At 41.0% G+C, this 26,991-nt stretch overlaps 1 pseudogene; it reads right to left on the reverse strand.

The window, feature by feature from the left end:
- Positions 1-16,999, reverse strand: part of LOC117807484 — a 68,006-nt pseudogene extending 51,007 nt beyond the window's left edge.
- Between the last annotated feature and the right edge of the window lie 9,992 nt (positions 17,000-26,991).

Consider the following 26,991-nt stretch of genomic DNA (forward strand, 5'->3'; position numbering starts at 1 on the left):
AATTTTTAGATGTGGAAAGGCAATTATAACTGAACTCTGGCTTACATGAGTTTGATTAACTCTTACAGTTTAAAATGAATAACACAAACACAAGACCATTGGAATCAGCAACATGATTCACGAGTATGGATTTGAGCCATGTGTGGCTTATTTTACTCATTCATTCATTTTTGCATTTGCCTCTGTTTTATATGCCCATCAACAAACTGGAACACTTATTTAAAATTAATTGATTCAAAACTGAATCAAGACTACATTTGGGATAGTGACCCACTAGTTCAGATAGCTGACAATGGAACAGCAGAATTATAATATATTTCTGAAACTTGAGGATTTTTCACAATGGCTTATAATAATGACACAATCAGCACAACCAAAGTAAAGGTTTGGTGGAACAGAATGGCAAACAACCCAGAATTTCCTCTTACATGTTGATGGAAATGTTGGACACATAGACTTTGAAGTAGCCTAATTTGAAAAGGTAGACCAATGCAGAAGAGCCATAAACTTGCATACTGCCAAGTGTCTGGAAGATAGAACTCAATTGATTTTCAATAAGTTTAATGGAATGGAAATCTTCTAAAAAAAACAATCTGCGTTTCAGTTTACAACCTCAGTCCTTTATATTGACCATTTTGACTTATTTGGAATAGTGTCAATGCAACATTTAGTTCCATTTAGTAAATAAAATAATGCCATTAAGAGTGAAGTATAGTCATGAAGAAGGTCACTATGTGACCTGTCAATAAAAATTAAGGAATTTTAAACCATCTAATCCAAATATGGTCACTTCTCCTAAACAAAAAAAAGATAGCAAAAGCCAAATGCCAGACATATAAGCTCTGAAAAATGGTTCACAGTCCAATCCATGGCATCAAAGTGGCCACTTCCACTTTTGGGTACAGTTTACATCCGTACATTACCTTTCTTCAACACTGATTTGTTTTATTTTAATAACTTCTGAAATGTGTGTATTTCGTTCTACAGACTCAATCACTTTGTAATTTACTAATCTGGCAAAGCTCCCCTTGCATGTTAAATATTCAGTAGTATCTACAACATACTTCTTCCCTCACTGGTGGGCCTGTTCAGTGCAGATGCTGCAGTTTTAGAGTTCCTACCATCCCTTGAGGAAGCCCATAAATACACATTGCACACTTCCACACACTGACACAAAACAAACTGAAAGGGTGAAAGTAATTTCACACTTCTTCTCTCTGTTCCTTTTTTCTTATTCCCTTTTGGATTATTCCACCTCAAACCAGCTCCTCCAGGAACACATTCTCATGTGGTGAGAGAAGCCATGTGGAAAAACACAGCAGCACTGGGGATTTGATAAGCAAATGACTTGCTCCGCAACAAGCTCCCATGTTGGACTTGTTTATTTAGACGAAGTGGTCCACTGCCTTATCAGCTTACAGCTTTCAACCAAACACTGTCTGCAGCATCAATTATTCATTCTGTCTGCATGTGTGACTCACAGCTGGTGTGTGTTTTTTTATCTGCAGTGCAGTAGAGCTACTGGGTGGACCAACTGGTGGTTCATCATCGTTGCTCAGCTTATTCTGCTGTCCTCAGGTCAGTTGGCATGTCTGACATGTAAACAGCAGAGGGTGTGCAGCATAACCAAGTACAGCAGATTACTCAGAGAGGGGTCCAACGTACACAAATATATCCATGCATGAAATATTAAAACCTCTGTGAATTTTTCAGAAGGTGTGCAGCTGCCCATGCCTCCATGAGCTTTATGAGCCTGAGGTTCATTTCCATAAGAGCCATGTAGACTGGCCTAATTGTCCTATTAATAATCCAAGTAGCTAATTACAGACTTTACTACAGGCTGATGAGAGAATAATCATCTACAGTATGTAATGAGCTGTTAAATAAATGATGACCATTAGACACACATTCTGAAGATTTTGTGGTGCTGTTTTGAACATACTTAAAATAATGCTCTGATGCTAGGGCACCATTTGCCTAGCAGCCCAATGTAAAGAGGCATAGCCCTTGTCGCAGAGGTCGCAGGTTCGAGCATTTACTGCATGTCCTCCCCCACTCTCTGCTCCCTACGTTTCCTGTCTGTCTTCAGCTCTCCTATCCATTAAAGGCGAAAATGCCCAAAAATATAACTAATAACAATAACAATAATAATAAGAATGCTCTGATGCTGTACATCTGTTGGTGGGAAACTTGGTGGAAAACTCAACACTGAAATGCTGCATTTCATAAACCCATGTTAAGAATTAAATACCTGGGATAAATAAAGTATTTCTGACTCTGAAATTGTGTGCTTCCACTGTAGGTGCCTCTACTGTGTTAATGGAGTATACTGGCTGAGAGAATCCCTCAAGTCAGGGAGACATGATATTAAATTGTGAGCATTGAGGCTGACAACGGGAGAGGCAGAGAGAGATGGCACCAATGCCACCTTATCCCATCTGCAGATATGGCATGTAATAAAAGAGGCCGAGGGGAAGTTATTATGAGGCTGTTTGAATCATGTCAGGAGCATCTACACTGAGTGTGAGTGCAAAGACCTCTTTGTCCTCTATCATAAAAATGTAGTCGGAAAGGCTGACGAAACCGGCGTGAATCAGAGACACACTTCCTTGAGAGAAGGTTTGGCCTTTTTGCTCAGCTCATTTAAGTCTAGACATTTTTTAATGAAAGCAAATTGCTCCTAACTGAAATCAAAATACATCCAGAGATAGTTTTCAAATTATCAATATACTTTAATTCAACTCCAATCTTCTTTGAAATCCTGTTTTCAATGCAAAGCTTTGCCCTTCAATCAAAGAGGCACGCATGCAGACTAATGCCTAGGTTTTCCTTGACACCTTATAGGTTGGTTCTGCTCTCACGAAGCATAACAGTGAGTAATTATATTAATATGGCTAGCAACTGCTATGTGAGAGAAGCCTCTCACCTTACTGAATCATTCCTCTGGCTGTCTGTAGGAGAGACTATAGTCTTTTTCATATCCTTCCCTTGAGCTAATGCCAGTAAGTGTTATAGTTGTATCCAGCTTCTATTAGTACAGATGTTCTGCTTTTTGGTGTTGAAATCCAAGCAAGAGGAAGTCCCTTTGGGTTAGGTGTCAGGATGTATCAAGAAGACATGAGCTGAATAGAGCTGAATGCTGACCTTATCTATCCTGTGGTGTTAGTGTACTGTCGCTCTCCTGAGGGTAATTCACTCTGCTGTGGATGTTACCTGTCTGACAGAGCCTTCAGGTTCTTCAGCACACATGCACTCTAACAATGGACCCCTGCATGTGTGTGGCCTTTTCTCACTCACCCTAAGCTTTGTTCTCCACTCATGTTTGAATGCAGGATTTTAAACCATGGCTGGTCTCCACTCCAGCTTTTTGCTTTATATTTGTGGTTAGCCTCTTTTGTTTGTTTACAGTTACTGTTTAATTTAATCTATTCTGATACTCCAAATTGCCCTGATGAAGAATATATTACAGTCTACACAAGAGAAAAGACAAGAGATTGCTATAGAGAAGCGCTGTTCCTTGTGCGTGACACAAGTTGTATATTCACCACTAACATTTAAATGTGCCACACCTCTGTCTGATACATAACTGTATCATTTTAATGTAGTGTCTGTTTACATTTTCCTCTCAGTTATAGTATTAAAAGGTTGAACTTAAATAAGTACACACACAAACACAAACAGTCAGTGTGGAGCTCATACCGTTCACAGTGGATGGAGGGTTGTCAGCAGAGCTAATGGAGGCTCGTTCTCCTGGATGAGTGGTGGTGTCACTTTGCTCTGTGAGTTGGACTGCAGGCACTAATGGAATCAGTGGCATCAGCTCTTTCTCCTGCTCAGACAGACCGTCCTCTGGACTTTGTAGTCCACTGGTAGCAGCCCTGAAGGAAAAACTGCCACTCCTGTGCTCCATGATGGCATTGTCAATTTTGCCCTTGTTTCCACTGGGTTTTGGTTCACTCTGGTTTCTGCTGGATGTTTCTCCCTGTGTCTGGTTTCCGTTTTCTATTCCCTCAAGATCTGAATGTCTATTTTCTGTCTCCTCCATCCTCTCACCTCCTCTCCAATTCCTAAAGGGCTTCATCAGAGAGCTCACAAACTCAGCCAACACACTATTACTAGTCTGAGCCTGAGGTGTTGAAGAAGCAATGGAGGATAATGTAGGGGTGTCAGATGATCCAAAATGGCCATCATCTTCTTGTTCATGTGCAGAACCTCCATGGCTCTCCAAGTCAGAACGTCCTGAAGTGTTGTTACTCTCACCCCTGTAAGATTCCTCTTGGCTTTGCTTGCTGCTTCTGAGTCCACCCTGTTTTTCATCCCAGCCCCGAGCTGGATTCAAATGGATGACTACATGCTCTTCAGATATCTCAGAGGAATTGTTGATTCCAACAATAGAGTTCAGTCCTGCGTTGTCTGAGTCAAATCCAGCAGTCTTGGAGAAAGGGTCTCTGTTCTGAACTTCAGTGACTGAAGAGATGGCCTCTGCTATTGTGTTGGCAGTCTGGTACCAAGTCTGTGATTCTGCAGCCTGGACCCTCCCTGGCTGCTGGGCTGCAACACATAACAGTCTCACTTTACAAAAGGGAACAAGACTTTTGTTGACTTAATGTGCTTTATCTGTTATCTGAAGATAGCATTTGATCTAAATATTAATGCAAATTTGCAGTGCAGTTGGTGCAATTAGGAGGTTCACTGATAAGCTGCTGGTGTATCCAAAGAGAAGACAATGCTGAGTTATTTCACATTAAATAACAAAGGCTTGTACCTGTGTAGCAGTAGGCGTCAAACAGGGCTGTGGTGTCAGGAAAGCCAATACGGTTGGGGTTGTTGTACACGGTCCTCACCCCGGGCTCGTCTCCTCCGCAGTTCTTCCGTGGGACATTGATGGGGTAGCGGACGCTGCCATCAGCCAGCCAGCCGGGATCACACTGGTCTAGACCATCCTGCCAGGCCAAATAGAGCTGCCCCACCGTGGCCAGCTTAGCTCCCAGTGTATGGCAGTTTATGGAGGCTGTGGCCAGACTCAACTTCTCCTGAACTGCAGAGTGGAAGACTTCACCTGGAGGATGAAGAAAAGCTCAGATTAGTGTTACAGTGCAAGGTGAAGCACCTTTTTTCATTTCACTTTCATTTTGACGCTCAGACCATAATCATATGGAATGGAGCCACAAACAGAACATAAATTACAAGTAAAAAATATATATAATGATGGCACACGGCATGGCTGAAGTACAACAGATCTTATTCAAACAATGGAAGGACATTCTTCAGAAAAGCCCCTAATTTGGAGATAACTTCCGGCTTATCTGATTGCAACAATATAATTATACAGTCTTTCTCTATTTTTTTTTTACTTCAAAGTCAATAAATTATTGCCAGTTTTGTTTTGCTCTTTAGTCAAAATTTTCAGAGTATTAAGCTGTGGAAAAGGAGACAACACTTTCCAAATGCTTTAGGAGACACCGATATCACTCATAGGACAGCAACATGCACCCTGCTAAAGCATGTAAAAATCTAATTCAAGCATGCCATGGCAAACAAGTGTCACTGTAAGACTGGCAACAGGAGGCCATAAGCTGAATAGGAATGAAAAGTCCCAGAAATATTGATGACCTGTTGTTGGTCTTTATTATCTCTGCCTGTGGCATCATATAGAAAGACAGAGTTTTAGGCACTACTGATCCACTTTGCTAATGCCTGCATAGGTCAAGACAGTACAGCTTGACTCAATACTGTGATCATTCTCCCTCTCATAACCAACAGTTGTTCTGTTCCTCCTCTACTGCCCTCTCCTTTCTGTGCTAACAGAGAATTAGTCACAGAGTGCTGTGAGCCTGCATGCTCTACAAACCTTCAGCTCACTGAACCCATTCGTGACTAAACCCCCATTTAAGATATAAGCTCCTGACTCCCACCTTGAAGCTGTTTAGCAAAGCAGTAGACATCAAACAGCTCATCAAGAGATCTATGGCCGTAGTTACGGACCCCAGGTTAGTCATCTCGATCGCCATAGCAACCTGGCCTGGGTGACTGGATAGGATACCTGCACAGGAAAAGAAGACAGAGGAAGGGAGAAAGACAAGGAGGAAAAATTATGATGTAACAAATTTGTCTCCCTTAATTTGGTTCCAAACAAACAAATTAAGACGTAATTGAATGACACTTCCTTTGATAAAATGATTGTATATACCTTTCAAAAAATAGCCAAATGTAGCATCCAAAGAATATCTAAGTACTGACACATACAGTAAGTATCTCAATGAAACTGGCTGAGATACCTCAGTGCGGTGTTACATATATACAGTATATGACATCACAACCTCAGGACTTCAGTTTTAAAGCACTTCATGGTAAAATTTCCTGCTTTTAATCTTAATCTCAGTTTGAGCGTCAGAGAATAATTACCCAGACATTTTCCTTAAATCTTTTACAATCCTTTTACTCCTTTAGCGTTAAGAGAGACAGAGAAAGAAGGGAGGTTGGAAGTCAAGAGAGATTTAAAGAATCAGGAGTTTCTTTTAATGTGGGGCCAAAAAAAACAACCATCTATATTCAGACTCAAGCTGAGCAATTATTCCACGAGAACACTGATTCCAGCAGCAGCAGTATCAGCAGGGCACAGGTAAAGAGGCTGATTAAAAGATTATGCTGGGCAAACTGGGACTTAACAAGAACTAGAAGAGACACACATTTAAAAGCATTCACACACACATCAGACTTACATGCAGAAGACCCACAAACAGTGACCTGTTTTATCATGGCATAACAAGAGAACTGCGTCCTGTAAGTCTCAGGCCTCAGCCCCTTTACTTCATTCTCGGTGGATGATGTCTGTATTTTTATCAAAGTTTTAATTGGACTCTTTTTATGTGCACATATGTGTGTGATGTGCCTTCTGGATCTGGACCAATTAGGACTCCCAGGAGAAAAAACCACGAGTGTAGGTCAGATGAAGAGAAAGAAGAACAGGGAAAGCCTGCTGCCTGAGGTTGTGAAAAACTGTTAGGAAGAGAAAATGTGATCTCCATTGCGACTAAAGCAACAATGATTGCTGGTGGGTAATGTTAAAGGAACTTGGTGGAAGTTGTCAAACTTTAACAAAGGCAGCAGCCTGACAGACAGCTGGTAGTTAACTGCCTTTTCAGTGTGCTAACGAGCAATTAGGCCCAATTATGTTACATAGTTCTGTGTTTCCATATGACTTTCCCTCTGCCATATTCATACTTCTATAGATCACTAAGTTCCACTGTTTGAGATATACATTGATGGCCAACATTATTAGAACACCTGACAGATCTGTTTATATTGACCTTTTTGTTGCCTCCAACACATGATTTCATTTCATAATGTCTATGAAACATGCAGATGGTTGCGCTGAGCACAAGTATCAGATGAAGTGAGTCCTACTGTTTTTATCCACTTTCAACTTCAATATTTGGTACAGTATATACACCTTTTTGCAGCAATTACAGCAGCATATCTCTCTGGTATAGTGTCAACATGTTTCCTGAGAACTTCAACACTAATGTTATCCCATGCATTCTGCTACTCAAGCCAAAGGATTTCCTTTGAATCTATAATAAATTTGTCCATTTTATTTTCCAAGTTCCTACAAATTTGCTTGGTGGGGTTGAGGTCCAGACTTTGAGGGGTCCAGTCTATCATTTTCAATGCAGCAGATTCCTTCTGTCGCATGTAGTTCTGGCAATAGTTAGAAGAATGTTTAGGGCCATTGTCCTCTTGGAAAATAAATCCAGGCTGAACAAGACGACTCCCAGGTGGTACTCCTACCTCACCAGAATGTTGTGGGATACTTTCTTATCCGTGAATCCATCAATTTACACTAAATCACCTTTTCTTAGGACTAAATGGCATTTTGGAATGCTTCACTTGTCTGTCTGAACATTTCTTTTTTCTACCTCTCCCCTTTCAGTTCTGGTGTGAATTGGTGGCATCATGGCAGCTAAAGTGTACTTTACAGTGCTTGGACTGCATCTCAAGTCCTTAGCTATGCGGCGGTAACTCCAGCCAGCATCAAAGGGGGCCTTTATTTGAACCCATTGCTCACTCGTAGGCTCCTTCTTCACCCTAGCCATGTTCAGACAGCAACATGTGTTCAAGACTACTTCTAGCAGCTTTGAATTTATACCAATTGGTAGCGTGGCCTCAGTGACCAACCCTGACGTTACCAAACACTTAATGAGCAGGATAGGCCTTGTACATTCAAAATAATCATACAGCTGTGTCTTTCACTCTTGCATCACCATCAGATTAACCACGATTACACCGGACAATGATTACACAAGTAATTTGGCTTCTTCTGTGAAGGAACATGATTATGTGACATTTACAGCGTGATAGGCATTTAAAATGTATATAATTACATTTCCTCTGAATTACCAGTCAATCTATGATGGATATTTGACTTGTTGAATCATAGTTCGGGTTAAATTGCCTGTAAAGAGTGAGCTGCTGAGATACTGCTTACCAATATATAACACATGTTGAGCCGGATTCCTTATATGTGTGAAGTAAGCATGACAAATGCCAACAAATCTTTATAAAACTGTTTATCTATTCATTCGTTTTACTTTCTTTGTAATTTTTTCACTAGCTAGTGTCAACTGTTCTGTTAATAACATCTCTAAAACTGCTCACCTAGTGATGATGGATGTAGAAGAACAGTGAAATATGATCAGCCTCATCGTTGAAGCTAGTAAGACATTGTTATTATGAGCACTCTATTATCTCTGTTGAATAAATTGTAAGTCACTACACTGTTTTTCAGATTGATCCTGATGATGAATCAACCTGATGAAGTTGATCACCTCTGATGCCCCTGATCAGTGAAACCTTAATACATACTTTATCAATGAACCTCACCGTACAGTCTGGTCAGACAGCCAGCCAGCATCACAGTTGTCATATCCATCAGCAAAAGCAGCCTGCAGCTGTTCTGGATTTGCGATGACGGCTGAGTTCTCCACACACACCCTTTTGGCGTCAGTGAACGACAAGGCGTAACGGTCATGGGAGGCCCCGATAGTGAAACACCACACCTGCAACACAGAGATACAGAGTGTGATAGCAAGTAAAGAGGACACTCCTGATACTGATCACACAAATTATGACCTGCAAACTTTGAACCCTTAAAACATGAGCATGTACATGCTCACAGATAATTACAAAGCCCTCCAAACATACTCAATGACCTTACATTGTTCCATCTATGCAGGAGTAAACAATAACATTCGGGTTCAGCACCATGAGTACATGAGTCTTATTTGCAACAGGCTCTCAGCTTGTCAGAAATGTTGGCCTTCATAAAGAGTATGTCAAGCATGCTGTGTATTCTTTTCAATAATTTTTTAACAAAGTTAAATATAGTACACACACAATGCCAGCCATCATATGTGATGGAAGGACAAAGAACAACTGATCAAAGAAAGTTGACAAGAAGATATATATCTTAAAAATAATGTGAATAGGTCACTTATCCTATCTTTGCTTGCTTGTCTGAGAGAGTGAAAGAGATTCAAGCGATATGGGCTGGAAGACAGGCCATGTGCTATCATCTCACATTCAGAGAGACACACTTCCTGCAATCCCAGTAGTCCATAGCCAGTCTGTCATGTTGGCCCTAATTGCATCCTCAGTGAAACTCAGAGCAGTAATCCTCTCTATTTTGGTTTGTATCTTTTCTCCTAATTTTTTTGTGTCTACCCACCCGTTCTCCTTCAAAGCCATGTTATCTTACCAAGTAGGGGTGTTATAGCTGGCTAGCTAATTTGGCTATGGAGATACAAATGAGTCATTTTTTCTTGGGGGATCTTGTGCTGATTCACATGAGGGTTGAGAGCCCAATACCTGCTTTTTCTATTACTATCCCCTTCATCTTCACACGTCTCCACACGTGTCCAGGGATGAAAACAGGAAGTCAGTAGTTCTGGCCTATATGCTTAAGAACTGTATGGTGCTCTCATTATAACACTGTAGCAGAGTCAAAGTTAATGGCAGAAGACTTCCCTTTGATACTGTATAGTACAACTTTTAAGTTGTTTAATCAAATATTTGAGCTTGGTTTAACTTGAAATAAGTGACAATCAGGTTCTTTGTTTTCTTTTTCTTTTGTATCTTTCTACTTCCTCCAAAAGCATAGCATTGGTCATCACCATTTAACAATCTCGTCATCTGCTACATCGAATATTCGGAAGGAGTTGTGCCCTTAAGTTTGATTGTTTATGTGATTTAAACAACTGTTGCACTGAGGTCAGCTTTCATACACTCTTGTTTTTGTCACACATAGCAGTAAAAAAGGGGTTCACCAGCTAGCTGTGCCTTCCCCCCATCAAAAAGGAAGGTAAATAAAATGTGTTTTATTCACCTGTGACCTCCAGGGGGACTGTGTCCTGCTCATCATTGATGCCCACCACAACCTCACAGCGGTACAGACCAGAGTCACTGGATCGTAGTCCTGACAGAGCAAGACTGGCATTGAGACGGTTCTCACTGTAGCCAGGCAGCATTACACGACCCTGGAAGGCCTTCTTCACCTACAGGAGAACAATAACAGGGGAATGGTGAAAAAAGCACAGGGAAACCACTGAAATACCAGTTATCAATCATCTAGGTATCACATCATAGCAACAAACAATTTACAGTACTCATTCTTCGCCTTCATCTTACCTTGACCACGTTGTCTTTGGCCACTAGGACTGACTGTTCCTTCTGCAGACCATCAGAGCCTCTCTGGCCCCACACTTTGGTCCACTTGATCCTGGGGGGCTCATGGGATGAACTGGCACCAGGGCGGAGGGTGAAGAGGCAGGGGAGGAGAACAGTTTTGGACAGCTCTTCACTAATGGTCTGATGGGTAACCTTCCTCATATTCACCACAGCGTCTGCTTTAGTTAAGCCTGAGAAGTGAGGAGGAGAGGAGACAATCAATGTCAAGTCCTAGATGTAGCCACACAGTATTTATGATACACATAAAAGTACAAGTTAAGTGTTTATTGCAGAAGAAAAATGATTTCCCTCCAGGATCTTTTGTTCCATCAGATTAACCTGATAGTGGATTAAAAGGAAAGGACAGAAGCTCATTGTCTCTCTCTGATTATTGGTCATTGATCTTACAAACCATTACTGTGCAACCTGAACAGTGGGAGGCAGGGCAAGACTGTGGAGGGAAGACATCAAAAGTGCTTTCATAAGCCATCCATCAAACCATGGTTACACCTAATGGGGTCGATATGAACCTCCTCTTTGCTGCTTGAAGCCAAACTACCGCCAGAGATACAAATATTACAACAAAAACACTAATAACAAAAAAAGAAAATAAGGATAAGATATTTAAAATGTGGTGCATTCACAAGAGCCATGTTCTCTATAGTTCTGTTGTGTTCCACTGCATTTTTGTTGCTGATATTTTCTTCCATCCTGCATGAAATGAGTTTTACACAGGAGACGTCATATCATACATTATTTTTATTCTCTAATCTTGTTGCCTTCAAAGATAGAGGTGGCTCATTTACACTGTTGAAGGAAATATGAAATCCACTCTTACAAAAGAGTCACACAGGTTATTATCTCTGAGCTCCATCTGCTTCTGTTTATCCAGTGTGCACAGTGCAGACTGAGGTTTAGCTTTAAATCCATAATCCTTATCTGCATATTTTTCACACCTCTTATCGTTTTCTATTCCACCTCTTCTCACTACTGAGAAATAAGCTTTCATTTGGTAATCAGTGGAACACTTGAAACTTGTTGCTACAAGTGGCATGTTTCAGTGCTACATACAACAACAACAACCTGTGGACCATCAGTTGTAGAACTGTGAAAGAGTGACTTCTTGGAGGTCACAGGCATACCACTGTGCAAGCTGCTCAACCAAACTGTCTGTTGTTTTCCCTCTATATTCTGTCATTTCCTTTTTGTTGTCTTCCTCCCCTGCAGAACGACCACCTGCCAGCTTTCAGAAAAGTCATCTTACAATTTCACATCATGTTCTTTTTGAGTGTGTGTGTGTGTGTGTGTGTGTGTGTGTGTGTGTGTGTGTGTGTGTGTGTGTGTGTGTGTGTGTGTGTTTATCCTGAAAAACTAACAAGTTACAACATCTCATCCCTCATTTGCTATTCATTGTTCACATTGTGCTGTGTACACACATAAACATTAACCTACACACACACACACACACACACACACACACACACACACACACACACACACACACACACACACACACACACACACACACACACACTCACACACACACACACACACACACACACACACATTTTAAGCATCACTTATTTCATGTATAACCAGGTGGTTAATTTGAGCAAACATGTGAAAAGCTATCACTGCTCACTCCTGCAGCCATTATGTTGCAGCAGTTTCTCAAGCTAAGAGGCTGAGAGTCTTTTACCTGATAGCTTAATACTAGCCCTCCCATCATGTTCCCTCCTTGGGAATGCATAAACAGACCTTAATACCCATTTATTTTTCTCCCCCTGTAACAACGTCTCTGACAAGCACCACTTGTCAAACTCCTTCACCAAGTCAGGATTTATGTTCCTAAACAGCCTCTTTTTTTCCCTGCAGATCAGAGAAACAAAATGCAGGGGGCTTTCAGAGGCAGAGGGATAAAAGTAGACGAGACAGGAGATGACTGCCAGTGCAAGTATCCGGCAGTGTCTTCCCTGTAAGACCAGTGTTTTGATTGTAAGTGCTGTCAGAATGAGCTGAATTGAAAAAAGAATATGTTAAAAAAAATGAACCCATAGTAATCACGCTGACATCACACATCACTGATCATATAAAACTGTCCACACTAGCTGTGTAAACATGATAAGAAGTGCTGCTGTGAATTTAATTCGCTTTTACTTTAGTCTTCTTTATCTATCTGAGAGAACATCATCATCCATGATTGATTTATTAGTGGGCTCACCATCTCTATCCCTGTCAGAAGTGTCAGATAAGCACACATTTAACCAAGAAACACACACACGCACACGCACACGCACACACACACACACACACACACACACACACACACACACACACACACACACACACACACACACACACAAACACGACAGGGGTCGATATTTTTTTAAAGAACTCATTAGTTTTTGAAGATATTAAGGTTAAAAGTTTTGCGTAATGGAGCACGGCTGACTTGACCGGCAGGCGGGCACACTGGAGCTATTAGTCAAGAGGCCAAAAGCCCGCCTCAACACCACCACTTAGTCTTTTGCTAGGTTGACCAATAATATATTTTATTATACATATATTATATATATAAAATCTTATGCTGATGAAGACAGGTAACACTGCAGATATTTGGAGGGGGGACAGCAGAAACAAGGGTATAGGGCAAGGTGCAAACGTGCCTGTCTGTATGTATGTGTGTGAATATATTTTTTTTTCTCCCTATATCCAAAAAAATACCTGGTGTTGGAAATTGGCTGATATCTCGTATCTTCTGGCAGGGAATCATAACCTGAGCAAACGTAAAGGGAAGCTGGTTCTTTCTTCCTCATAAAGTCTTATGTCAGCAGAAGAGCATCACAGAAACATTGTTTAAACAGTATTAACATTGAGTAAAAATGTTTTAAATATCTGAGGGGAAAAGATTAATTAAAGCCACTTTACTGGCTCTGACTAACATCATCCTCTGCTAGAAGCACACTGCCACAATAATAGTTTTTTTCATTAAATAAATGTGTGTCAACAACCTTTTTTCATAACAAAGATGTGACGTTGACAAGTTAAAAATACACCTATATTAATAAAAACTCATATGACATGTATGTTTATTTTTTTTTTAAAAAGAAGGGACTAAATAATAAGTGGTAGACTGTCAAACATTCAAACTTCATGATATTTTCCTCACAGTGTGTTTAATCTGGCTGTCATGCAAGCAGCGCATTCCTGTAACAGAGTGTGAGAACCTTCACAGACATTCCTGTGACAGGTTCAATTGGTTGAGGGGTGTTTGCAGATCCTCCTGACTCCAACCAGGCCATAAAGGTGATAATGGCCCAAAGCAGTCTTTTTGCAACAACATGACAAAATCTGAACAAAAAAGGTTTGGTTGGACAAATAAAAGATGACACTAAAAATCAAACAGATGTACGGACACACCTCTTATTTTTCAACATAAAGAAAACACTTGAACTGTGGTGAGAGGAGAAGGAAAGATGACCTGTGGCTTCAAAGTAGATGAGTACCATTAGCTTCAAGAGACACTTGAAGGTCCACCTGTTTATGATATGGTAAGTTAGCTAACTGCAATGTTTACATTTGCTAATGTTACGTCAGTGTTACTGGGCAGTGGGCTACATCCACTTGTTGCAAATTTGCTATCAGGCCATGCTAGCTTAGCCTGGAGCCGTCTTCTTCCCTGCAAAAGTTTTAAACTAGCAGTTACAAGTGAATGAACCTGGCTTTCAAGCTAACCTTGCCTTGGTTGATATGTCACTTGTGCAAGGCTGAAGATGAACGTTTCCTTGATGGCAGCAGCGATGCCATCAAGCAAAAAGCCATTTGGTCAAGATCTCTCACACAAACACCAGAAAATCTGACACATAACGCAGAAAAATGGAACAAGCAGAAATGACTGCAACATAACACAGCATGGCATTGTGAGAGCATTGTGGAAACAGGCAAGAGAAAGTAATACCTTAACCAAAAGTAGACAATGTCTGAAATATGTGTAACGGAGAAATAGCAGTGATGTGGAAAAAACACCCAAAAAAGAGATGCAGTTTGATTCAGCAGGACATGAATGCAGAGTCCCAGTGACACATTTATGCTCGCTCTCTCTCTGTCTGTCTGTCTGTCTGTCTGTCTGTCTGTCTGTGTCTCTCTCTCTCTCTCTCTCTCTCTCTCTCTCTCTCTCTCTCTCTCTCTCTCTCTCTCTCTCTCACACACACACACACACACTGAAAGAACACATCCTTTTCGCAGTCTATCAGATTCTCTCCTGCTGTCACTCTCTTTGTTTTATCCCCCTGGAGGATGTTGCACGTTAACCACACACTCACACATATGCCCCTCCTGTATAAACACACACATAGACACACAGCTCTCCAGAAGACAACAAAACTGCTTATTCTGGACCATTTTGACGAGAGTTTGCTGGAGACAAAGAGGGACATTTATCCCTGAGATAAGAGGCATTGTTAGAATGGTTGTCTTGTTTTCTAGTTTAACAGGTTCCATCGGGTAAACACTGTTTATGGTAACATTATGCTACTTAGGTTGCTGAAAAGAAGACAGTGCCACACATAAAGCAAATCAACCTTTACAATCACAATCTCCTTTACAGTCTCTCTTGCTCTTTGTCTCTTTTATGTTGACCTTTTTATTCAGACAAATGTTTATCTTTGTTCCCCAGCTGCTGCTGCAATTTGCAAAACTAAATCAGGTAACCTTAAGTTCAGGTGTCCTCTGGAAAAGCCGGAATTACATTGTGAAGGAGAAAGGGTAAAAGTATATACATTTCCTCTTCCTCTGTGGTAATAAATGCAAAACAAGCAAGTGTACTCAATGACACTGCTGTATCCAATCTGCATTTAGATGGGAATTTTATAACAATATCCAACAGAAAATGTCTTTGACTGTTGATCTGATTAACTCGCTCTTTGTCAATCTTTCCTGAAAAAGGCTCAGGTTTTGGGGAGATAAAAGAAGCGACACTACTAAATTTTATTTCAAAGTAAAAAGAAAAGTGCTAAGAAATATCTCAGTAAAGTCCTCCACTGAGAGTTCGTCCAAGACAGTTTGGTGGAAATAAAATTTGATTCGGTGATCATTTTGCTCATTTGTTCTTGTAGTATTCCTTTTTTCACTTATCACTCACCCTTACCTCTTTCATGACTGATTCTGACCTCTTTACTGATTTGTTTCACCTGTGCCTGATTAGTGTAACCTATTTTGATTGGTCTCACCTTCACAAAGTATCTAGTCTTTTGTTCCTCCTATTTCTGTGCCAGTTACTTTTTTATACTCAGTTGCAAGTGTTCGAGCCTTTTCCTAGTGTCTTTTAGCAGAATTCTTTAGATGTTTCTAAACTTATGAGCCCTCAACAGTTAAAAAAATGGGAATGTTTAAATCGAAGAATGTGAATGAAGGGCATACAGCAGGATCAGAATGTTAAAATCTTAAAAGTGTGTACTGAGAGATTAAGTCTGAGGAGATACAAAATACAGCAACATGTTTCGTAAACTGAATCAAATAACCCACAATTAAGTTGTTCTGCTTAATATTTCCTGGAGACCTCTAAAGAGAAAACATAACCTAAAATACACACTATTTCCCCTCAAAGAAATCACAACAATCATGACTTCACCTTCGTCTGTAATATCTGCATTTAGTTTTCACTCAGAGGACAAAAGAGAGTGATTACCTTCTTTCAGGAGGCGAGGCAGATTCCACTTATCTTTTTATCAATGACATGAATGATTACCTTTATCACACATCAACTCTGCCTCTCATCTATCCCTCACTTAACTACAAGCTCTACAACCAGTTTTAAAGCAGATATATTCATCCCAGTGTAATTACACTGCAGATATCATTCATCACATACTCTGAATTGAAGCTGGTATGTAACAGGAGGTGGATCCAAACTCACAGCGTTGAACTATAGAGGATCAACTGACATACAGGAGGGCTGCACGTGTTATAAGTCAAATACACAAGGTTAAACAATGATTCAACATTAATTCATATAAATGATAACTGTGCATCACGATAGATTTTCTTCACATCACCTAGTCTGATATCAGTTGAGACAAAGATACATCACTGGCTTGATTGCGATTGGAAAAAAATTCAAAATAAAAAAGACAGATTTTCAGAGTTTGTCTGTGAACATGGCTATGTTCTGTTTACATTTTACAACAGGTGATGGGGACTCACCACAGCTCACGGTATAAAGCAGAAGGAGGGAAAGCAGGGCCTGCAGTCCACATCCAGACAGTACGCCCTGCATCCTGCTGCACCTGCAAACACACATGAGGAGAAAGAGAGGGAACGTGAGCACATTATGGAAAATTTATCTGTGCATCATTCGTCCATATCGTTTTGAAAACAAAAAGTAGAATAACAGAAAAAAAACATTTTTAAAATGTGTTTCCAAACCAAAATGGAAAAAGAGAAACGGATCACAACTTGTTTTCGGATTTCCAATACTGTGCTCAAAGTGGAAAAACTTTGACAACAAGCCATGTAATCCAATGTATCAAACTCTGTTTTTTAATAGACCATATTATCATATGGCAACACATTCAAGGCGGGCACAGCTGTATTAATACCATGTCTATATCTGACACTCTTCTGTCATTTCACAGCTCAGAGAATGGATAGTGAAAATCAGGGAGAGATCAGGCCATATCTGAAGTTGAAAAAACATTTTTGACTGCCTATTAGCTAACATCAGAATACAGCTAACGTAAGCTTTTTCCGAGTCCACATTTAAGCACAAAGCTCACAGATATGGGAAAGGAGAAAAGTTTGCACAAAAAGAAGTATATTTGATAGATGACTAATATGGAAGCCCTAATGTTGATGTGGTGTTTTTGTACTTCACGTAAGCTCTTCAACAATAAATAATAAGTACAGTATGGATGAAGGTCGTTGTTGCGATTTAATGATTGACAGTGATAACTGGTGACTTTCAGCCTATGACTCGGGCAACCACCTAAGCATTATACAGAAGTCAGCAGTAAACAGGTTTACTCTTTAAACCATAACACTGGTGGTTTACCTTCATTGACAGTGACATAAACCTTAATCTGTTTGTGGGATGAAGAATCTCACTTGTGTACCAACAATTTCATTCAAACAAGTCAAAAAATGGCCAAATTAATTGCAAAGATTCTGAAAAAAGAGGATTAAAAAAAGACACAGCAACTGGCTTAAGGGCTAATATCCACAATGTTGGAAAATGAGATTACAATCATGTTGTTGGAGAGCTATGGTAAGGTAAAAAAAGACACCAACGTGAACATTAGCAGCCATCCTTTCAAGGTTGATAATGTGTTTTTTTAGCTTTAAATATGGCCTGATCTCTCTCTTGGTTATCACGTTCCATTGTTGTTGGGGCTGCTTATCACCCAAAATCTGTGAACTGACAGGGTTAGTGAAGGTTTACACGATTTACAACCTGGAACACGGCATAGAGACATGATAAAATTACAGCAGCGAACACCCAGAGATGAAAATAGCTCTACAGTTTTTAAAGAAATCAATCAATTGTCTCTACCTGAAGTGTTTGATTAGGGGTCAAAGGGCAGTTTGACATATCCTGGGGAGATGGCAGAGAAAAAGCAGACTGCCTGTGTAGACTGGCAACTTTCCCAGAGTGTTTCATGGACACAGATGCTTTGTTCATACCCATGCTCACCTGAACCACCTGGCTTTTAGCCAGTAATGTTCAACACTGATCCACAAATGTTAAAGACACTAGGTGATTACAAATCAACTGTCTCTACTCAAATACATAATCATAGTTCCCAGTTCCCTTTATGCCTTTTTAACCACACAAATAAAAATATGCTTCTCAGAGTGAGGTGTTGTATTGTTCACATTGGATGCTTAAAATTATTTTCAGCATAAGAATATCAGAGCAATGTTGATGCTGTCATATTTGATCAAACAAGAGCAACATATATTTGAGATCCACAAAGACAAGAGTCCTCTAAGCTATGTCTGCATAGGTCTTTTGAAGAGATAAATGTGGGGCCTACCTTGGAGGAAAATAGGCTGAATATGTTGCTCAAGCCCCAAACACACTGCTATTTATTGAAAGGCTACTCTTAATCTGTGCAGCATATTGTATATTGTTAAGAGACTGTCTCAGTTCAGTTTTGCCCGTATAGCTGTTCAAGGGTTTGCAACAACAAAGAAGTCAGCAAACAAGATACATAAAAAGGACAAACAAAACCAAAGCCATTTCCTTGCACCTGTGTGTGTGTACTTGAAATAAGTGTATGTATTAATCTATATCAGCAAATGTGGTTGCCGCAAAAGCCAGGGGACAGACACCAAATGAGGCAGGTCAGCCCCTGCTGCGGGGCCACAGAAACCCTGAGAGTAAATAATGAATGTGGTGTCTCTGGAGATGTGGCGGGCCATGCAGGGCCAGAGGAGGAGGAGGAGGAGGAGGAGGGGATTGGGTGGCTGGTAGAGAGAAGATGCTGGTCGCAGATAGCTAGTGTCAGTTACAGCAGCGCCAGTCCCTCTGACTCAATCTCAAAGGTGCAGCCAAGGACAAAAACACTGACCTCCTATCAAGTACCTCTGCTGGGCCACAGCTGAGTGGAAGCTGATACAAGAGAGTCTGAGAGTTTGGCATAAATCCACATTATTTAGAGGGGTAAGGTTTTACCTCTTAGTGCCAGTTTGCCCTTCTCTCTTTATCAATTGAAAGCTTATCTCCTCACTGTAGTTTCATTGCAGTGTCAGTGTGCACAGCTTAATGACGCTGTGGAGTCACTTAATGGGGCCGACGTGCTGAAAGTGGACTTATCCTTCATGATTTAATATCGTCCTATCACACCTCCCTATCTATCACACATGACTCATAATTCCCTCCTTGTTTGTTCTTACTTTCCTTTCTTTACTTCTGTCGGATTGTCCCATCACTCTTTCCTCACCATGGTGCATTATTAAGAAGGCTTATTCATCATCCAGGTTGCCTCTCTGTCACTAAATCAACACAAACTGATGTTGTTCCTGCAGTGAACACATAGATGCTTGTTTAACAGGAGGAGTTACCATTAGTGTCGCCTTTGGAGTAAAAACAAGGTTACCAAAGACGGACGTAAAAAGCCATTTGGTCAGTGACAAAGTGGGATATTACTGAGGTTTTAAAGAGGAGCCTGTCACACTGTGTTTCACATAAATGGCTTTAGCTGGTCACATTATTTTGCAGGAGCTGGGTCTGTGTTCCACCTGTCTCATAGCATCTATAATCCTTGGGTTTATTGTTTGGGTGTTACAGTATAAAAGCCCCCAAATGAAAACATGGCTGAGTAGCAGCTTTAGCTCAGCTTATAAAACTTGTATGAGGTGAAACAACAGGGACACAAAACAGGAAACAGTGTATGTGCCAAGGAGAACATGCTGCACAAATGAGATCGTTGATAGCAAAACAAAAGGGCATTAAGACTGATTATTAACCTGCATCTCATCCAATGACAGTTGGATAGGCGTCCACCCCCTTCAGCCCTGATAGGGATTTACCTGATAACTGACTGAACATGATAATTTCATACAGGAAATAGGTACATTAGATAAGAGAGAAAAACGAAGTGAGAAGGCAAAAAAGAAAAAAAGGGAAGATAAAACTGTGGAAAAGACAAATAGGGGACATGGTGAAGGGCCAGGTGATATTATAATGACATAATTTGATGCTCCAAGTGTGTGAGTTGGGGAAACTGAATCTTAAGCAGCCTTAAATTCCTCTTGATGCTTTGCCATCCTGTCCTCATGCTGGAAAGGAATGAGAGCTGGTAGACCAATGTGAGGGTAATGGCAGAGCACCAAAAAATAGAAGATTTGCCATCACCTCAAAGCCCACCATATGGGTTGAACACATAAGCTGGAGATAGTTTCATTCCATCACACACATACACCAATGTGCACACACACACGTGAAGAGAAACATGTTCCTTGAAAGCTGAAAAAGAGGCAGGTAATGAGGGAGGAGAAGCTGAAACAGCTCTGCATTAAAATGAAGTCGGCAATACTATGGAAACTGAATATGTAATACCTGCGGGAATGCAAATGAACGTGAGTGTGTTACGTGAACAGATGCCACACTCAGACTCACAGATGCATGCATGCACATCATATTTCATGTGCTTTTCTTGAAACAGATTTGCTGCTATTCTAAGTTGTATGCTATTGTTTTGTCGCTGTAGGTAAAATGTGACTCCATTCTTTGTTTAATCCATGCCCAAGCACTTGGTAATTGTTATTCTGAAAGGAGCTCCGGAAAGGCAGATTAACATTAATAACTCTGTCGTGCATGAACGAGGAGCTACTCATGCTCACATGAAAAGGTGCAGTTAATCAAGTGATGAGCAAAAAGAGACAGAGAGAAGAAAGGAAGGAAGTAAATAAGAGCAAGGATGGGTCTGTGCTTGTTTCAAGTGTTTCACTGTGAAATTGAAACGTGCTTTCATTTACAGTGAATGTTTTACTGCTACATACCCAAACCCACACATAGTGCATTATGGGCTTTTAGTAAGTGCCTGTGGTTGACTCAGAGAGTTTATTCAGATGCTTCCAACATATTAATAAAAATGTCAGTCCAAACCACACAGTGCTGACCAAGCTCCACAGTACAAAGAGGGGCTGACATTGCTGAGCACCCTGATGGTGCAGAGTGTGAACAGCTTCAGAGCTGCCCAGAACTATATCGAAAGCTATTACATTACAACTGAGAGCCACACAGGTCTCCTTAATGCACACCCACACCCAGCCTGCAGCCAACACATCCACACACCCTGTAAGAGATTTGACTGGAAGCAGATTTTCATCCCTCCCTTTATGAAGGAGATACTCATCCAATGCACATGCATAAAGAATGGGAAACTTTCAAAAGGGAAAAAATTAAATGGTTGTATATATACAGCTTTGCAAAAATAGGGGATGAGGCAAGGGAGGGGGAAGGAAAGAGAGGGACTCCTGAAAAATGAGGTGACAGAAAGCTTTTTATGTGCAGAGGGGTGGCTAGGCAATTTTCAGATGTCTGGGACTTCTCATTTGCAGGGCTGCAAAGCCACTTTATAACAAATGTTCAGCTTGTTCTGGGCACATCCTGGTCCCCTCGTTGCTTGTTGTGAGAGTGGCAATACTTTAACACAGACTGTTTCACTCAATGCATTTATTCATGCAAATGTGAATAGAGTACAAACGTGTAGATGTGAAATTGTCTATGGTACATTTCCAGTCCCGGACCAGCGTGTGTGTTGAAGGTTAACATTTGGGGCTGATAGAAACATTGCATTTATGAAATCAAGGAATTCTATCTTTATTATTTGACAGTTTCAAAGGGAGCAGTGTTCCTCAGTTCCAAACGTTTAAGATGACATTTAATATTTTATGTATTTTGAACAAAAGTCCAAACCCCAGATTGAGAATAAAATGTAACCACAAAGCAAGAAATCTTAAATTATATACAGTAGATCTGGTTAAAGTTTGATATTTGGTTTGAAAAGTTTGATTAAAATTAATTTTAAGGTAACTACATGTGAAGGAGTTCATGGTGTATATAATTAGAAATACTGCTTCCATCTCTGCTGTGACGTTCCTGAATATCTTTCACAGATAGCAAAACACACATGGGGCTCAGGGGAAGTGTAAACTATAAAGACAAAAGAGATTCTGAATGAGAAATGTGCTGGGAAAAATAAGGTTAACAAACTGATTTGAGTGATAAAAGATGAGGAACATCCAGCCAGTTGAGGAGCCATCTAATAAGGATGCCTCCTGAGTTCCTTCCTTTGGAGGTTTACCAGGTAATGTATGTCCAAGTAGAAGGAGACTCTTCAGGGTAGACCAGAGCTCTCTGAAGGAATTATGAATCCCACCTAGCCGGGAATCGCATCAGGATCCCTCAGGAGGAGCTAGAAAACGTTACTGTGGAGAGGGATGTCTTGGTCCACTTGCTTAGCCTGCTGTTACTGCGACCAAACCCTGGATCAGCTGAAGACAATGGATGGATGAATGGATGGATGGATGGATGGATGGATGGATGAATAATGAATGGATGGATGGATGGATGGAAGGATGGATGAATTAATGGATGGATGGAAGGATGTATGAATGAATGGATGGATTGATAGATGGATGGTAGATAAAGGACTGATGGGTGAATGAATGGATGGATGGATGGATGGATGGATGGATGGATGGATGATGGATGGATGGATGGATGGATGGATGGATGAATGAATGAATGAATGAATGGATGGATGGATGGATGGATGGATGGATGGATGGATGGATGGATGGAGGATGGAAGGATGGATGATGATGGATGGATTGAGAGATGGATGGTAGATAAGGACGGATGGTGAATGGATTGGATGGATGGATGGATGGATGGATGGATGGATGGATGGATGGATGGATGGATGGATGGATGGATGGATGGATGATGGATGGATGGATGGATGGATGGATGGATGAATGGAAATAATGAAAGAGAAAGATACCGCAATGTGATTACTGTGTTGTAAACACAAGTGTGTGAATGAAAGGGGAAGAAGTGTAATGCTCAAAGCACAAAGAAAGGAATGCCATGTAAAGTGAGGAAGAAGATAATGCAGATATGATGACAGTGCAGGAACATCAGGCTGCTCTATATTCATCAATTATAACACTTAGAATAGATGGTGAGTCATTAAGTATGTTTCTAGAGTCCTGATAGGAGCAGCAAAAAAATGAGAGTACTGTTCAAGTATAAGTATGGAGTGTAAGAGAAGAGTGAGGAGCTGGAGACACAGAGAGGAGGAGGGTTGTAAAGACAGCTCAGTGAAAAATAAGATAGAGGAGAAACTGAGGAGAGAAAGAGTGATAGATGGCCAGAAGGGTGTAGTTTAATTTAAAATTCACTGATTGTTGGTTTGAGGCTTTTTTTGCAGGATCATTATGAGTCAGTCAGTCTGCTACCAGAGGGATCATTTAAAACAAGCTCTGTGCTTTACTCCTCGCTGCAAAGTTACATTCTTTAAATTACACTCTGTCATCTTTGAGTTCTTTATCCACCACAGATATTTTCAGACACTTCTTCTCACTTGACTTTGTATCTCCCAGGACACACAAACACAATACAGTTTAACTAAACTGAAGTACTCAAACTCAACAGTGAATTTTATGCTGGACTATACCTCACATAGGGACTTAGGTATGAAATAACATGATGTGTTAAAGTGAGCAACAACCCATCTTACTTGAGCCTTATTTCAGAATTTAAGTTTCCTTTAAAATTCCTCATATCTCACTGTCAAACAGTGTTGCCCTGTGACTATCTCTCACAGAACCCTCACAACCCTCCCCTCCCCATCCCAGTCTTGTAACCTAGACAGCCTGATAATTGGATTTTAACAGACAGTTCAAATGGTGGCATGAAATAATTAGTGAAAAATCTCATCATCAACACAAGCATGGTGATAATCTGCCAGGTCTCTCTGGAAGAGAAACAAGAAAAGGCATGATAACAGCCTTACACGATTTCAATGCCTTGTCTTTGCTTTCATTCACGAGGAGCTGTGACAAATGCATGCTGTGATAATTCACTCTGCATCCTTCTTTCTGGATGACTGAGTAATACATGCATGTTTATGGTGTTTGTATTCATCTCTGTTAATCAATGAATGTTTGCTTTCTGATCCTTGCAAATATGCTGGTGTGCATGGGGCTCTTGGAGTGTGAAGCAGATGTAGCAGAGCATCACTGCCCCTCCTCCCTCATTGCTTCCCAGACAAGAACAAAGAGGGCAGACTACATCAGGAGGCCTTTGATCAGCTCAGCTCTATCATGTCCATATAATGTTGCCTTTGTCCCTCTGATACGCAGTTTGGTCTTTGCATTCCACACATGTACTGTAAGCATGCAAAAATCAAAGAGTTAAGGACAAAACATGAGGCACTACAGCGCTACGGTCTACTCATCCACATGTACCTCTGGCATCACCACTGCCTCTTCTACACAATCTCTTAAGTGGCCTTAAATTAAAGTAAGAGATGATTTACTTTTTACTGCTTCTTTACCGCTGCTTTACAGCGAAGAACAGTTTAAGCAGCCTGTAAATTTGATCAAACTTATTATTAAGACCTTGAGGGGGACAAGGGGGATTTTGGATTTAATGTGTGAGGTGACTAAATGAAAAGGATTTCAGCATGGCAGACTTAAATACAAATTCACTTCAAAGTCTCTTTCTGCTAGCTGAGCAAACCACGTGGGTGTGAATTCAAACAAAGCTTGCATCGTATGACAACATTTGAGGATTGGTGCACACCTGCTGGTTTTTAAAAGGAAATAGAATATAACACATAAACCCAACTGTGTTAATCGCAATGTGCACTGAAGTCACTTTTTGTCAGACAAGGCTGAGAAAACAAGCTACAATTTGTGCTAAATGTTGCTGCTCCTTCTTCTAATTGTGTTTGACATTCGCTCAATGCTTCTTATTGTTGTTCACAGTGCTGGGGCTTGAGTGCAGAGCTATTAGCCTGTCATACATCACACCCTCAGTGTCATGTGTAATGGTTTAGCGTTTTGAACTCACACATGGCAGCATGCATCTCGCTGAAAGCTGCTGATTATTACGACAGTGTCAGGGCAGAGCAGCCTCCTTCAATCACACTGCAGGTAACTCCTGCTCCCACGGCAAACACCATGACAGGAAGAGAACTTACATTATATTTTACTAAAGAATCATCAGTCCTCTTTGTAATTTATCATCTGACTGATGTCAAGGCCTTTCCCCTTGTGATACTCCACATGGGAGATTTAATGCTCACACATACCACTGGAATGATGACAAATGAGGATGCATCAGCTCATTTGAATATCAGAGAGAGAGAGAGAGAGAGTGCAGGCGTGCCAACATAACTTCCTCCAGCCTGTACAGTGATTACTCAACGCTGGAACACTAGAGGAATCACAGGGTTTATGAAGCGTAAAGAGAGCAGGTCTGAAGGTAAAGAAAGCAGGTGAGGAATTTGAGAAGGAGGAAAGTAATGTCGTTTTGCAAACAGGGAGGCAGGAGTAAAAAATAAGGAGAAGCAGAAAGGTCAGGCATGATATTGGAGGAGAGGCTGCATGCAATACCATCCCTCTTTTCTTTATTGGGCTAACCTGGTGGGAGAGATGCTGTGCAATTTCATTCGGGTGTGTGATGAACACTGCAAACAACAATAATTGTACCATAACTGAACACAACAGGACAGACAGAAAGCCTTAAGGCTGATTTATACTTCTGCGTCTCCCCTACGCAGCAGGGGCTGACGCGGACATGAGCCCCACATACTTGTGCTTCGGTGTGTCTGTGTCGCGCAGCAATTCTCTGCCGAAACGCCTGAGGGCAGTGCGGTCTCTCTGATAACCGGCCGCCTGCTTCCAGTCCCGCTACGATCTCTGTTTACTTTTCCACAGAGTTTCAGAGCATGTTATGTTAATCTACAGCTGATACATGTTGCTGTTTATCATACAGACATGATTACATGAAGAATAGGGAGGAGGAGATGAAATACACGGCCGATGTGCGGCCAACGTCCGGGATCCCGGAAGTGTTGTAAATGCGGGAAAGACAAAGCCGCCAAGCGGACCAATCACAGAGTCCGCGTCAGCTCTACGGGGAGTTACATTTTGGAGGAGGTGCACGTCAGCTACGTGCGTAGGCCTCGGCGTAGGTACGGGAGCTACGCGGACTCCCGGCATAGGGTACGCCGTTGATTCAACGCAGAAGTATAAATCCGCCTTTAGAGCCAGTTTGTGTGACACCCTACGTATAAGGGTGTTTGAATTCACTTCCCCTCTCCTGTGTGAATCTCCTATGATTCCCCTGAAAGTTATACCCATGTGTGTTTTATCTTAAACTCCTCTTTGAATCCTGGTGTCTGTCTTAAGTATTGAGCATTGTGATTGCACTACATGATAGCTGAGAGGATAAAAGATGTGTATACACTTCCTTCTGTGTCAAATGTCATTGCAGCATTGTCATTAAGCGTCACTGAAAGATCCTTGAAGACCATGTGAAGGCCAGGAAACTGTCACAATCACCTTCTACAACCAAACACACACACACACACACGTGCAAACCCCACATTAGTGCAAAGTACCACCGTTGAACTCCTCAGACTCAAGTAAGACTACGCTGGATGATGAATGAACATTACTTTCTTAAAGATAGTCCTTTAAGCAATTACATCAGTCCTCTCCCTCCTCTATTTCACTCATCCCCTCCCT

This window comes from Notolabrus celidotus, chromosome 2, assembly GCF_009762535.1.
Source record: "Notolabrus celidotus isolate fNotCel1 chromosome 2, fNotCel1.pri, whole genome shotgun sequence".
Lineage (NCBI taxonomy): Eukaryota > Metazoa > Chordata > Actinopteri > Labriformes > Labridae > Notolabrus > Notolabrus celidotus.